This window comes from Petromyzon marinus, chromosome 6 (genome assembly GCF_048934315.1).
Source record: "Petromyzon marinus isolate PM22_M1 ecotype Great Lakes invasive population chromosome 6, UKy_Petmar_22M1.pri1.0, whole genome shotgun sequence".
NCBI lineage: Eukaryota > Metazoa > Chordata > Hyperoartia > Petromyzontiformes > Petromyzontidae > Petromyzon > Petromyzon marinus.
The window spans coordinates 11498211-11504537 of NC_133672.1; positions in this window are offsets into that span (position 1 = coordinate 11498211).

The following is a 6327-nucleotide window of genomic DNA, read 5'->3' on the forward strand; positions in this document are numbered from 1 at the left end:
TGGTGGGTTAACCCACCAGAACCCGGTACAGCCAATTCGTGGTGGATTAACCCACCACCAGCCAGCCAATTCGTGGTGGGTCAACCCACCAGCACCACCAGCCAGCCAATTCGTGGTGGGTCAACCCACCACCACCCGACACAGCCAATTTGTGGTGCGTTAACCCACCACCACGACACAGACAATTAGTAGTGGGGGGTTAACCCACCACCACCCGATAGCCAATTAGTGGTAGGTTAACCCACCACCACCACCCGACACAGCCAATTAGTGGTGGGTTAACCCACCACCACCCGACACTGCCAATTAGTAAGGTTTGTCACGTACACAAAACATGTACTGAAGTAGTAACTAATTGGCACGTTTTGTTTACGTGACATTCCTTACTAAATTGTCTGTCGGGTGTTTAGCGGCGGGTAACAACACATTTATATTTACGTGACCTTACCCACGGCGCCGTTTTTGATTGGTCCGGTGAGTGATCACGCGGTCGCGTCGAAAGGCTCGCATAATTGATTTAAATTGTCCAATTGCACGCTTTTGATTGGTCGGCGACGTTGGACGCGTGCTTGTGTTTGCATTGCAGGTCAAGATTGTTATGCCCCGACTTAAAACTTTCGTGACTGCAGGAATTCATTTTCTTTGGTTCTTTGGGTAAAGTCACGTAGATAGAATAAAAATGAAAAAAAAATAAAGTGAATAAAAATAATATAAAAGTAATAAAAAAACAAAAAAACTCATGTAGACTGTAGCCTGGTTCTTAATCTGAGTAAATGTACTGGCAGTCTATAATGTAGACTGTAGCCTGATTATTAAGTTTGGTGAGTGTACTGGCAGTCTATAATGTAGACTGTAGCGATGGTTATTAAGCTGGGCGAGTGTACTGGCAGTCTATAATTTAGACTGTAGCCTGGTTCTTAACCTCGGTGAGTGTACTGGCAGTCTATAATGTAGACATATGAATCATTTGGCGGGACCCCGGGGTCCCGCAAAAATCAGGTCAATAATTATTATTGTTGTTCAGTCCGCCCACTACGTGACCCCGACAGCAACTCGCCGCCCGCCCAGACTCGCCGTGCCAACAAGCGCCAGCAGCAGCAGGCGGCGATCAACACGACGGGCGCCACCCCACCGGCCAAACGCGAGCCCCGGGGGGCGTCCGCCGCAGTCGCACGCGGCCAAGGCGAGCCCCCCGCCGCCCCCCGGGCAGTGAATTTAACGTGTTTATGTAATTTTTCAACTTTTCACGAAACTCAGTGCCCCGAGTAGCTCTCGACGAGGCCCATCGATTGACCGCTAGTTTTGTTGTTGTCGGTAAGGCAGCAAGACTCGTGTCGTTACGCGGTTTTTCCCACCCCGGGGCAGTGATGGGACCCCGGGGTCCCGCCAATTGCTTCATATATTGTTAAGCCCCTTTAACCCACCACCCAACACAGCCAATTAGTGGTGCGTTAACCCACCACAGCCAATTAGTGGTGGGTTAACCCACCACCACCCGACAGCCAATTATTAAGGTTTGTCACGTACACAAAACGTGTGCTCAAGTAACTAATTGGCACATTTTGTTTACGTGACATTCCTTACTAAATTGTCTGTCGGGTGGTTGGCGGCGGGTAACAACACATTTATATTTACGTGACCTTACCCAGAAAAACCTTTATGGATTGTTAGCCCGGCTTTGGGTGAGGAGGCCGCCACGTGGTTTTTAGAGTCGGCACGTGAAGTTCAATGCAAAGCGTCGATAAACGCTGCTTATCGAATGATAGTTGCCACGTTACATTTATATTCTAAACAGAATCAAAATCTTTATTTGCACTGGAGAAATCTGATAAGCTATGAAGTTCTTTTTTTTTACAGATGTCACCATGTTTTAGATGGTATGTAATTATAAATATTTGCCATCGTTTCGAATTCAAATGTTACCTTGAGTTTTAATGTAACGGTGCTTCCGAGATTCGTGGGAAAAAGTCACCCACGTATGTAAAAAAAAATACTTGCCTTAAGTTCAAAACTTTTCCCATAACATTGCTGTGCAATATACATCCTGAACAAAATAAGTTGTTACAATAATCGCATTCTGATGTTATATTAGATTTTGCGACAATATACTTAACATGAAATGAATCCTCAATAATTATCAAAAATCGACGACAAAGCAAGTTTATAAAATATACTGTCAACAATCAAAATATAAAAAAATCAAACATGGCAACAAATGTCATGCCATATACGGTACAGTACTGTGTAGTACCCTACCTGGCAAACAGCGACTACTTGAAAAGACGATACCTGCCCACCCGGGTGTCGCCGCCGCCGCCCGCACCTTGACTCCTGGGGCCGCTGCCGGTGCCGCGCGTTGCGGGAAGAGGGAGGGACGGAGGAGGGGCGGGGCGGTCCTCCCCCCCTCTCTCCCCCCCTCTCTCCCCCCCTCTCTCCCCCCCCCCTCTCACCCCCCCACTCACCCCCCCTTCTCCCCCTCTTACCCCCCTCTCCCCCTCTCACCCCCCTCTCCCCCCCTCCCCCTCTCCCCCCCCCCACTCCCCCCCCTCCCTCTCCCCCCCCCTCTCCTGTACTGTGAACAAAGGGATTTGCGAGTAATATTGAATGGATGCTGATGGGTGCCAGATGACCAAGGCGCCAACACGTTACTATGATGTTTGGACATAATTGAGGATCCAGACAAGTGTGCCACGGTAAATGTTTGGCAGAGTTTATGCTACAGCCTGCCGTGATGGTTTTTTTCTCAAGAGCCAAGATGGGCATACATTTGTCTATCAGATTATTGGTTATTTCGGTAAAGTCACGTAGAAGGGAAACAATAAATAATAAAAATATAAAACAATATTGATTTATATTTTTATTATTTTATTGTTTATTATTTACAAATTTTGATTTAAAGCTTTCGTAACTGCAGGGATTCATATTCTTGGTTCTTTCGGTAAAGTCAAAATATAAAACAATATTGTTTTATATTTTTATTATTTTATTGTTTCCCTTCTACGTGGTGACTTTACCGAAAGAACCAAGAATATGAATCCCTGCAGTCACGAAAGCTTTAAATCAAAATGTATTTATCAGAAGAAACAAACAAGTTAATTAATCGAATTCTTAAACTCTAACACTAAATAATTATATTTTGGTACTGGCAAAGGAGGTCTAATGATGATCTTACACCAGCATTAACCCATATGCAGTTTTGCATCACTCGAAACGAATACTGCACAATTATTATCGAGTCAATACATTTGTAATGACATGATGACACCGGCTGGTGAGAAAAGGGAAGCACGGGTACAGGCACCGCTAAAACAACATCCGATCTGAAAGGGAGCGGTATCTGGGGCAAAGGCAATGGGCGGGGTTGGCCGAGATGCTCTGGGAACCCGCTGGAAGGTTCCACGATAGGGCGTGGCCGGAGGCGGAGCCTATCCGCGCCTGGGGCGATATAAGCGGGGGCGTAGGAGGACTCGGGGTTCGTGTGCGGAGTCTTGGGTCCGGATCGCATTGCTGCTGGCCGTCATCTCTGTCCGTCGTCCGGCCACGTGGAAGATCTCCTGCGGGCTTCCATCACCCTCCTCGGCACGCCGCAAGCAGCGACGTAGCCGAGTGTGGACGGTGGAACCGCACCGAGCGGTCGGCCATGTGTGTGTAGCCAGTAGAGACACTAACATCTAAGTGTTGTACCCAGAGTGAGAGGATAAGGTTGACCTGTGTTGTGCCCGTATAAGAATAAAGAAGACCCTCTGCACGATGTGTCGCGGAAGACGCTCATTCCACATTGTATCAATCAACTTAATTACATTAATCGATTAACTTTAAAAAAATGCCAAAAGCCGAACTTTAGAAAGTGTTTTTTTCCATTATTACGGCTCTTAACACAATTCTATTGTATTAATTAAAATGCTTGAGTTAACACTTTGTAAACTTCGTTTTGACATTTGAAAGCCATTCATGTATTTGCTGATATTGCATTTATCAATTTGAAGTGGGCCCAACTGAGTCGCAGACGTTCCTTTTAGAGGCAACGCTTTTATTTGTAACAACGTAACACAAATGGGTAACTGCCCCTTTACCAGACTACAGCGAGTTACTGTTACGAAGGGTCGATCCCTCACACGGGTCTCCAATCGCGTGGTTGCCTCGAAGAGCTTCAGCTTGAGATGTAGAGCTTCCTGCTTGTAGATGTTGAGCTTACAGCTTATAGAATGCAGCGACCCCGGTCCCTCTCAGGGACCCGCCTTATATCCCTCTCCGGTCGGGGCCGCTCCACCCTCGGCCCTGCCCACCTTTCCGAACATTCTTGTTCCTTCTCCATCGTTCTCAAGAGCTCTCTGGACACGTGATCACCCCCTAGTCCCCCCACCTGGGGCCCCCTGTATGGACATTCCGGATCACGTGTTTACGGGGTCAACCAGTGCAATGGCCCGGGGCAACCCTGCCCCTGGGCTGACGCTCACCCCCTCCCCCCCCCCCGGAGGAGCCCCCACCACACGCTGTGCGTGGTGCAGGCACTATCCCAGTGCTCGCCAAGCCCCGCTAGGGCTGGTGTTACACACAGCCACCCACACGGTGCTGTCCACGCTAGGGCTGGTGTTACACACAGCCACCCACACGGTGCTGTCCACGGAGGGCTGGTGTTACACACAGCCACCCACACGGTGCTGTCCACGCTAGGGCTGGTGTTACACACAGCCACCCACACGGTGCTGTCCACGCTAGGGCTGGTGTTACACACAGCCACCCTCACGGTGCTGTCCCCGCTAGGGCTGGTGTTACACACAGCCACCCACACGGTGCTGTCCACGCTAGGGCTGGTGCTAGACACAGCCACCCACACGGTGCTGTCCACGCTAGGGCTGGTACTACACACAGCCACCCACACGGTGCTGTCCACGATGTAGGAACATCGAACGGCGCGGCCCTTCTGGGCCGGCACCAGTGACATCCCCGATGTCACTACAAACACTATAATTTCGTCACTCCGCACCCAGTCCTCTTCACCCCCCCCCCCCCCCATGTGTGCAGATACTGACTATTGTATGTCGGGTGTATAGGTATATATGCCTACAAAATAAAACAATTTGGGGAAGGGGGAGCATGGGGTGAAAACATTTTTGGGGGGGGGGGGCGGTCAACAACTTTTGGAAACCTGTTGAATGAACTTCTTACCTCCACATCTGCTGGGGTCCACTTTCTATAACTTTTTGATTCAAGCCTTCCGAAAGGTTCTTATAATTTAGTTGACGGACAAACGGAACGCCGGGCTTTTATAACAGGCCATTATCGTCTGGTAGAAAATGCTAATTTATGTAAATTACTGTAATCATGACCGTTATTTATAAACATCCAGCTGGGGATAGACAAGTTATGCCCGAATGAATGCCCAGCGTTAGAACACATGGACGCAGAAAGGTGCCACGTGCTTAAGCAAAAATAAAATGTCACTTGACTAGCACAAAAATCTATTTTCGTCAATAACACTGCCTTTAAATTAAAACGAAATAATACGTCTCAATGGGTAACGACCCTTCTTTGATGTGCTTTGAAGGGCCATTGGCCAAAACGTCGCCTATTTTTCCATGTAAGGTAGCGTTATTTACGCATATTTGTCAAGCTTTGTGCAGACAAGTGGCCCACAAGTGGTGGCAATTTCATGCTGTTATTGGAGCCTTTGGGCAGATAAAACTCCGAAATAGTTTATGGCAATCAATGCATTCTCTATTGAGGGTTTGCATGATATAATCTAGCTGAAATTAGAAAAAAATTACCTGCGTGTATGAGCTTTACAAAGTAAATGGGAATAAAATGCATGGAATAATTCATTTTTGAAAAAAATGCCACATCAAATTGGACATTCGACTTCACAAACCTCCATTCAAAACACATCAGAAACATGTTCTGTAGTCTCCTAGACATATTGTTGCATTGTAAGTAGGTGTCACATGCTCTATTTATAAATGATCCACCAACCCTGCCCGATCCACCAACCCTGCGAAATGTTTCGCTCCAGATGACGCTGCAAAGTATTATCTGTATTTTGATATAGCGTGCTGATCTTAAAGGTGCATTGAAAAATTTGATACTCCGACTGATGCTACTGTTGTTGTGGAGTAACTCATGCAGCCAGCTATGGCTCTAGGATTTGGTGTTACATGTTATTTATGTAATTTATTGTAAAAATTCGGTCACAGTCCCTGTGATCACTGTTACGTTGCAATTATGGCTTTATTTTTTGGTGATTTCGAAAACATTTTTTGGTTTGGACATGTTTGTTTAGTTGTAGTACGGAGTTAGACTGATGGCCTTAATCCAAGTTTTCTTGTGGTT